Source organism: Lathyrus oleraceus, chromosome 4 (genome assembly GCF_024323335.1).
Source record: "Lathyrus oleraceus cultivar Zhongwan6 chromosome 4, CAAS_Psat_ZW6_1.0, whole genome shotgun sequence".
In the NCBI taxonomy this organism is placed as follows: domain Eukaryota; kingdom Viridiplantae; phylum Streptophyta; class Magnoliopsida; order Fabales; family Fabaceae; genus Lathyrus; species Lathyrus oleraceus.
In genome coordinates, this window is record NC_066582.1 from 367,379,460 (window position 1) to 367,389,361 (window position 9,902).

Genomic DNA, 9,902 nt, shown 5'->3' on the forward strand with positions numbered 1-9,902 from the left:
TAGTTGTAAGTCTCATGCCATTTGAATTTACCATCCATGATCTTTTGTTATCACAATTCCTTTTAACAAGTAAAGTCTTAATGTTTGACTTTTGTTTGGAATGTGGATTTAAATAAATAAATGTAGATTTTTTAGTTTGAGTCATGTTGTTATTTTTGAAAAAAAATCATAAAAAAGGTTTACAAGTTGATATTTTACTTTCACTTTGATTTTTAATGCATCTTTATGTTGACATATTTTCTTATCACTCATATGATTCAAATTAATTTCTAAGGGAACGCATTCTTTTTCACTTTTGCCATCCACTTGGTCTCACATTCATTCATGTTGCTATAATACTTAATTGATGACATTTATAATATGTACATTAGTTCACTTGATTTTGAATCATTCCATTTCCTTGTATTCAAGAAAGTTTTGTCTAAACTTTAATTTGAAATCCAAGCATAACACATTTTTTCCTTTACATTCATTTTGCATTGTCTAAGATTTGAAGAAAATTCTATTATGCTCTAAATTGATGTAAATTTGAATTTACACATTAAAAACAAACAAAAAAACACATTTAAGTATAGACCATGAATTTACAAGTCATCAAAGTTTTCCATCAAACTTCAATTCAAGTCTTGCCCAAAACCACCACCATGCTTCTAGTCTTGTGTCTTCATCTCCAAGCTATTTCCACCATAATGAATCTACAAAATAAAACAATTCAGTTACAATTAATGCCTAAAACAATAAGAAAAAGCAAATAGAATAAAAAAGAGAGAAAGTAGGACAAACTTGTTACAAATAAAGCATAACGAAGGAATTTACAAAGAAAGGGGATGGGAAATTACTGCTACAGTAAAGTACTAAGAAATGCAACAAACTTTGGTCACAACAAGACAAGATATGCAAAAAATGCAGCAAGTACAACAAGGATAGCGTTCATCAAAGTAGAAAAACATACACCAAACACCATTGATCCATCTGCATTATACACTCTTATCAACAACATCAGATACAACAATATAACTTAGCATCACTCATTACACATAAAGAGAGGGGAAGAAGGAGAATCAGAGTCATAGAAGGAAGAGGGTAAAAAATCGCACCTGAAGTAGCGTCATTGCCGTTGCAGTGTTGTTTCGCTCAGGTTGATAATTTTCTTCACTATTCTTTCCATTTTCTTCCGGATTCGTGTTGAATATTATATCTATGTGTGCTCATGAGTAAAGAGCATGTTTAATTTAGGTTTATTTTGAAATTTGTATGTTAGGATTTGGAACACTGTGGGTTTCGATTCAGACACATGACTGTGAATTTGTAGTGTTAAAATTTTGTATGTTAGGTTTATTTTGAAATTTGTATGTTAGGTTGATAATTTGATGTTGAAGGTTTGTTAATTCGAGTAGGATCTAAGGAACTGGATTGTTGTTTGTTCTCCATGTTTTTTCTTGATGTTCATTGTGTTTTCTCTCTTTGAGGAAGAAGAGAACTTTTCTCTTCCTTTTTCATCGTGTTCTTATTCTTCCCTTTTTAGTGTGATTTCTTTTTTTTAATGGAAATAAAGTAATAGTAAAAGAGAGACTAAGTTTATTAATTGAAATTTATTTGTTTTTTTTATAAAAAAGAAATAAGAAGGAAACAAATAGTTGCATGAGGAAGGCAATGAGATTTGTTTGTTTTTTCCACAATTTTAGTCAACATGTGTCAACCATTCGCTGATTGTTTTCTTTTTGTTTTTTTGTTTTAATTTCTTTTACCTTTTCTTTGAGGTGACAACCACCCCTCACTCTCTTTCTGGGAGATTTAGGGTTTCTCCTTTGAAATCAATTGGGCCTTGTAGCGAACAACTCAATGTAGTGTGACTTTTTGCGCTAAATTGTTATCTTGTCTTTTTTGTCTTTTCTCTTTTTATTTTTATTTTGTTTATATGTGTTTTTCTATAAAAAAAATAATGATAATAAAAAACAATTCTCTAAAAAATGAAATAGAGAGATTAAGTTTTTTTTTTATAGTTTTCTTAATATAATAAATAAAATGATAAAAAAAACTTTCTTTTTTCTGTTATTACATAAATAATTAAAGGGGAGAATTAAGAGTTTTTTTTTACTTTTCTTTTAAAAATAGAAAGAGTTCTTTTATTTTAGTTTTTATTTTCGTGTTTCAATTTATTTATTTAAAAAAATGTGTTTAGGCTTATATTTTTCTTATATAAAAATAAATAAATAAATACCCATAATGTTTAAAAATCAAAAATTAAATAGTAATAAGTTTCGATATTGTGATCATTAATTTATTTTAATTGTGTTACAAAAATAACAAATAAAAAAATAGAAAGAAAGGAAACAAATCGTATAAGGTGGTTTAATTGTTTTCTTTATTTGTTATGGTTTTTTGTCCATATTTCTTTTTAGTTCTAAAAAATATGATTACAAAAATGGTAATAAAGTTATAACAAAGTGATAATTTTTTTCTTCTTTTTTTGTTAAAATTTTTTTTTTAAAAAAAGGGGTCTAAAAAAGAGATATATATTTATCTTTATGTTTAGATTTATTATTTATTTTTTATTGTTTTACGAAAATAAAAAAAAATCATTAAAAAAAATGATAAAAAATATTAGTTTTAATTTCCATTTATTTATTTAGATATGCTATTTAGTTAAATATTTAGATTTTTTTGTTGTTGTTGTTGTTTAATTGGAATACACTGTCAGTGTAAAACCATTTTACACTATCATCCAATTAAAACTATTCATTTTGACATATAAGCATGTAACTAAAAATAAATATAATAATAATTATTAAATTATAATAAGAACAATTTCTCCACGTTTCTCTCTTTCTCTTTCTTCTTTCATGTTTCTCTCACTCTCTTTCTCTTTCTTCTTCCACGTTTCTCTCACTCCCTTTATTTCTCATTTCAGTTACATCTATTATTCTTCCCCCACTCCATCCATCTATTCAAAATTGATCTTTATACTTTCACAAATTTTATCTCACAAACTATATTTGCAAATCTCTACATACATGAGCTTAAAACCTAAACTAATAATATTTTCTACTTTTTTATAATTGTGTGACTTTCCAATTTTTTCTTGTTTTCTTCTTCTTTTAATATTAAATTTAAGTAGAATAATTTATGAACTTATACTGTTTGTTGAAACTTTATAAAATTTAAAGCAATGGTAGCTTGAGTTTTAACAAATAATATGTGATTTGATTAAAAGAGAAAGATATAATAAATTGTCTCTATAGATTGAGCATGAAAAAGAAAATAAAAATTAACGATCTTTATACATAAAAGCATTCAATATTAGACAAAATTTGAAAAAAAATTCAAAAGTTAAGAATAAATGGATAAGCACATAACTTTATAAAGAATGAGAAATGTTTCTCTAATCCCTCATAGACTCCAACATAAAAAAAAATCAACAAAATACCATTTGATCTAAACACAAAAATCACAGTAGAGTAAAATAGTAAGTGCAAAATGCCAACAACTTAAATAAGGCTATGATGAAGTCTCCAAAGAGCATAGAAGCAACTTGTTGAATTTTCCTGTTCTAAAAAGCTTGATAAGGCATGACTTGAATAAAAACCTTCAATTATAATATGAAAACAATTAATTATTAAAATTAACACTAGTATAAATATAAGCAAAAGTAGTAACATTAGAAAAAACTATTACCTCTTAATCAACCAACAATATAGAAGTTTCAAAATAGAGTCTGAAAATTGAATTTATCACCTAAAAATCATAAGTATGTTGTTAGTGAATAAAATTAACATGATAAAAAAATGAGAAGACATGTACATGTAATTTTAAGATACCTTGTTTGATTTAAATTTGGACATTTAGGCTTAGTATGACCCCTTTTCATGCAATAACTACAAGTAGAGAAACCTTTTCTGACCATCTCCAAACTACTTTTCATTCGCAAAGTCCACATACGTCCTTTAGTTGCTATAAGTGGAGGGTCATGCAAAGCTATGTTAACATCAGATACTTTTGGCATATCTTCATATTTTGAATCAACAAACTTCTTACTTAACTCTTCAATATTCAATAAATCAAGTTTTGCAATCCCATTTTGCAAACTTTGAATTGCAATATCTTGATGTTTTTCGGATTGTGAACCTCTTTCTAATAGTTCGAGGGAGTGAACCATAACACTATTAAACAATGAAGTGTCAGAAGTGTTGCTGCTTCCTTCTTGAAATCCTTCAATTGTCACTTCTTTTACCTTTTCTTTTTTAGCATTAATAGACCATCTATGTAAAACATACTGTGAAGGGAGACAATAAACCTTTTTCTTTATGAATACACATAATACATGTCTACAAAGAATACCTGAATATTCAAACATGTGACAACTATAATTTGCTTCTTTTGAAGTGACATTAAAATTCAAATAGTAGATAGGCTTCTCTTTGTAAATTTCACGAACTTTATACGTTGAGACTTCAATAGAAAACTTAACCTTTTTTGTGATAAATAATTGAGAACCAACCAACTCATCTTGAAATATTCTAAACATTTTTCTTGTATAAATTTTTAAAGTTTCTTCTTCCATGGGATATAAAGTTCGTAAAAGTGGCTTTGAATTTCTTGTTTTGAAAGTCTTCTCTCTTTCCTTGTTGTAACATGCATCAAGAGCTTTTTCATATTGTGTCACAAATTGGCTTAATGAAGTACTTGAATTCAAAAAATCCTTAAAATATTTGTTCATACTTTCACTCCTTTGAGTGGTAGACATTTCTGCACAAAAATTGTGACGTACATAAGCAGGAATCCATTTTTCTCGAATGGAGAATATCTTGTTTAGCCATTGATTATCTTGTAATCCATATTTATCAATCATTACTTCCCAATCAGAATCAAATTCTTCAATAGTGGTAGATTGGTGGATGCACTTGTAAAATTGATTTTTAAATTCACCATGTTCATGATAGACACGATTCAAGTATTCAGGAACTTTTTTCTCAATATGCCACAGGCAAAAATGATGATTATGCTTTGGAAATACCTTTGCAACTGCATTACTAATAGCAGCATCTTGATCTGTGATGATAGTTTTAGGAGAAATTCCACTCATCGCTTCTAACCAAGTACTTAGCAACCAAAAAAAACTCTCTATAGTTTCATCCCATAATAGAGCACAACCAAAAAGAATGGATTGTTGATGATGATTAACTCCTATGAATGGAACAAAAGGCATTTTATATTTATTTGTCAAATACGTTGGATCAAAAGTAACAACATCACCAAAGTATTTATATGCCATTTTGGACCTTGAATCAACCCAAAAACAATTTGCTAATCTTCCTTCAGCGTCCACTTGAAAAGCATAGAAAAACCCAGGATTCTTCAATTGACAACTTTTAAAATATGATTACATCATTTGAACATCTCCATTTTCTAACTTTTTTTGTCTCTTTTCAGTTAAGTAATTGATAACATCTTGTGGATTAAATCTAACATTATCAACACCACCACTTTCAATACATAAGACAGATCTTATTTTACTAGGGCCTAAACCAGAATCATGCAACACATCAATAAGTTTTTTTTTGCACAATTGTCTTCTTTCTATGTACTTGAAGAAACTATGAACTTTTAGGAGAAAATAGTTCATGATTATGCTCCCTTACAAATCTTGAAACAATCCATATTTCTCCATTTTTCTTTAAATACAACATTGCCTTGCATCCTACCCTTGTTTCATCGTGTACGATAATACTATTACTTTCTTCTTTCACATATTTTTTTGCCTGAAATCCCTCCTTTGAACAGAGAAATTCTCGACCTATTATCATACCATTTGTTCTTGATTTAGTAACACGACCCATACGAAAACTAAAACCTGTATTCTTAGCATACCTTGTGTAGTAAATTCTCGTCTCTTCAATTTATGCAAACTCCATTCCTTCGTATGGCTCTAAGGGAGGCTCTGTTGGTAGTCTGCTATTAAGAGGATCAATACCAACAACACTTTCAAGCATGTCATCAGAGCTAACTATGGTTGAATCTTCATGTATGTTTTGCATCTCTTAATCTGTTATAATAATACAAATAATATTTACACAGCTCTTAAACATGATAACAAAAATAATATTGCACTAGTAAAGCTAGTAAAATTGAATACAATACTTATATCTTTCTCTTTTAATCGAATCCCGTATTATTTGTTAAAACTCAAGCTACCATTGCTTTAAATTTTATAATGTTTCAACAATCAGTATAAGTTCATAAATTATTCTACTTAAATTTAATATTAAAAGAAGAAAAAAACAAGAAAAAATTGGAAAGTCACACAATTATAAAAAATTAGAAAATATTATTAGTTTAGGGTTTAACCCAATGTATGTAGAGATTTGCAAATATAGTTTGTGAGATAAAATTTGTGAAAGTATAAAGATCAATTTTGAATAGATGGATGAAGTGGGGGAAGAATAATAGATGTAACTGAAATGAGAAATAAAGGGAGTGAGAGAAATATGGAAGAAGAAAGAGAAAGAGAGTGAGAGAAACGTGAAAGAAGAAAGAGAAAGAGAGAAACGTGGAGAAATTGTTATTATTATGATTTAATAATAGTTATTATATTTATTTTTTATTACATGCTTATATGTCAAAATGAATATTTTTAATTGGATCCAATTAAAAATATTCATTTTGACATATAAGCATGTAATAAAAAATAAATATAATAATAATTATTAAATCATAATAATAACAATTTCTCCACGTTTCTCTCTTTCTCTTTCTTCTTTCACGTTTCTCTCACTCTCTTTCTCTTTCTTCTTCCATATTTCTCTCACTCCCTTTATTTCTCATTTCAGTTACATCTATTATTCTTCCCCCACTTCATCCATCTATTCAAAATTGATCTTTATACTTTCACAAATTTTATCTCACAAACTATATTTGCAAATCTCTACATACATGGGGTTAAACCCTAAACTAATAATATTTTCTAATTTTTTATAATTGTGTGACTTTCCAATTTTTTCTTGTTTTTTTCTTCTTTTAATATTAAATTTAAGTAGAATAATTTATGAACTTATACTGATTGTTGAAACTTTATAAAATTTAAAGCAATGGTAGCTTGAGTTTTAACAAATAATATGAGATTTGATTAAAAGAGAAAGATATAATAAATTGTCTCTATATATTGAGCATGAAAAAAAAGAAAATAAAAATTAACGATCTCTCTACATAAAAGCATTCAATATTAGACAAAATTTGAAAAAAAATCAAAAGTTAAGAATAAATGGATAAGCACATAACTTTATAAAGAATGAGAAATGTTTCTCTAATCCCTCATAGACTCCAACATAAAAAAAAAATCAACAAAAGACCATTTGATCTAAACACAAAAATCACAGTAGAGTAAAATAGTAAGTGCAAAATGCCAACAACTTAAATAAGGCTATGATGAAGTCTCCAAAGAGCATAGAAACAACTTGTTGAATTTTCCTGTTCTAAAAGGCTTGATAAGGCATGACTTGAATAAAAACCTTCAATTATAATATGAAGACAATTAATTATTAAAATTAACACTAGTATAAATATAAGCAAAAGTAGTAACATTAGAAAAAACTATTACCTCTTAATCAACCAATAATATAGAAGTTTCAAAATAGAGTATGAAAATTGAATTTATCACCTAAAAATCATAAGTATGTTGTTAGTGAATAAAATTAACAGGATAAAAAAATGAGAAGACATGTACATGTAATTTTAAGGTACCTTGTTTGATTTAAATTTGGACATTTAGGCTTAGTATGACCCCTTTTCATGCAATAACTACAAGTAGAGGAACCTTTTCTGACCATCTCCAAACTACTTTTCATTCGCAAAGTCCGCGGACGTCCTTTAGTTGCTATAAGTGGAGGGTCATGCAAAGCTATGTTAACATCAGATACTTTTGGCATATCTTCAGATGTTGAATCAACAAACTTCTTACTTAACTCTTCAATATTCAATAAATCAAGTTTTGCAATCCCATTTTGTAAACTTTGAATTGCAATATCGTGATGTTGTTCGGATTATGAACCTCTTTCTGATAGTTCGAGGGAGTGAACCATAATACTATTAAACAATGAAGTGTCAGAAGCGTTGCTGCTTCCTTCTTGAAATCCTTCAATTGTCACTTCTTTTACCTTTTCTTTTTTAGAATTAATAGACCATCTATGTAAAACATATTGTGAAGGGAGACAATAAATCCTACCTCAATTAGGTCTTTTGAGGACTGTAACGTGGCTTAGTTCATGGTTTTTGAAACAAAGGATGTAAGGCTCAAATTTTGTTTTAACCCACCCATTCTTCACGATGATCTCCAATCCTATGCTCAGTTAATTCAACATACACATTCAACTTTTAAGAGAGTTTGCAGGTGTAAGATCTCTTGAAATGACAGACACTTTATTTTGCTCTTCATGGATATTGGTGACCCTTTGATTCTTGATATGGTGGTCACTAAATCTTGTTTTTATTTTGTTAAGGGTTTTTGTGACCTCCTTTGTTTTTTGTTTTGATCCCTAACTTTTGCATGGACCACTTTTTGAAGCTTTAGTCCATCAGGATTACCCCGGTTTTTGCCTAAGTCTCCTTTTGGGGTATCGACTTAGCGAGCCTTTTTTATTTTATTTTTTAGAATTGTGACTGCCAAGTCATTGGTCATTTGAAGAACAATCCAAAATAACCTTTGGATTTTGCCTGGTTCCTTCTACGCTTCGGGATGTGCGCAAATAATATCATGTGGTTGATCTACCACCGGGATGCTTCGTGTTGTAATTTGAATGTGTAGTCAGATTAACTGAACACTACCCTGCCCCAGGTATAATGTAAGGTTTTTTAGATCCAAAAGAAACTCCTACTTCTAGGTTCGAAGTGGTTGACTAGGGATTAACTCCTTATCTCTCCAGTGTTTGGGGATTTGAAACAATTCCTGTACATCATCAGTAGGATTTTATCCGAAAGCATACATTCAACAATTATGGGTATCTTGTTTTCGTCATCCTCCCTCAAATCTTTGCTAAAACAAAAGTTATGATAAAGAAAAGTGAATGGGAGAAACACTGATGTATTTTTTGTTTTTGATATAAGAGAAGAAAAATGAGAGAATGCGAGATGATTAATTCAAAACATGCATCATTACTTCATCAATATTACCATTAAAAACAAACAATGTTTAAACACAAGCAGCTTTTAACAACAAAGAAACTACAAATGCAAAAATAGAAACAAATCAGTCCAACGATTGCCAGTGTTGAGGATGTCTTCCTGTCTGAACTACTGGCATTAGGAGATACTCTATGAAATCTTTGAACTCATTATGACGAGAGGTTTACGTGCACCAACAGGTTTTCTTCTGAAAAGGACATGTACCTTTTGTCGATCAATTGATGCACTTTAGCCTTGAAAGCATTGCAATCTTCAGTTGAATGCCCTATTGTTCCGGCATGATATCCATATTGCACATCAGGATCATATCCAAGTGGGTATGGTTCTGACAATGGCATGAGAGACTTGGGCTCCACTAGCGAGCTTTGAATTAGATATGGAAGAAGTTGACTGTATGACATAGGAATTGGATCGAGAGGAGCATTCCTTCTTTCCAGATCGTTTCGAGGCCTATGCTGGTTCAGATGCTGATTCTGATATCCTTGACCACGAGGTCTTTGATTTGTATAAGGAACAGTCCATGGTTACTTGAATGGTGCTCTAGGCCTTGCCGGTTGCCTATAAGGATAACGTGGTGTTGGAAATGGTGATTGCTGAGAAGGTGAAGAACCATAAGGGTTGGCTGGTGCATCGTGAGAATACCTAACATCTACCATGACTGCATTTATTTCATTATCCTCTTCCTTTTGGGAATCGCTGAGAGATTTTGTCTTGTTGGCTTGGTTGCT

General features: G+C 29.6%; 1 long non-coding RNA gene and 1 pseudogene across 1 annotated transcript; both read right to left on the reverse strand.

The window, feature by feature from the left end:
• Positions 1-415: 415 nt before the first annotated feature.
• LOC127075484 (uncharacterized) lies at positions 416-1,503 on the reverse strand. Its single transcript, XR_007786466.1, has 2 exons — positions 1,098-1,503; positions 416-695 (listed from the first exon to the last, which is right to left on the reverse strand). It is a non-coding gene; the product is annotated as an uncharacterized LOC127075484 (long non-coding RNA).
• A 2,228-nt stretch (positions 1,504-3,731) lies between these two features.
• LOC127137449 (protein FAR1-RELATED SEQUENCE 5-like) lies at positions 3,732-5,623 on the reverse strand (annotated as a pseudogene).
• Positions 5,624-9,902: the final 4,279 nt, after the last annotated feature.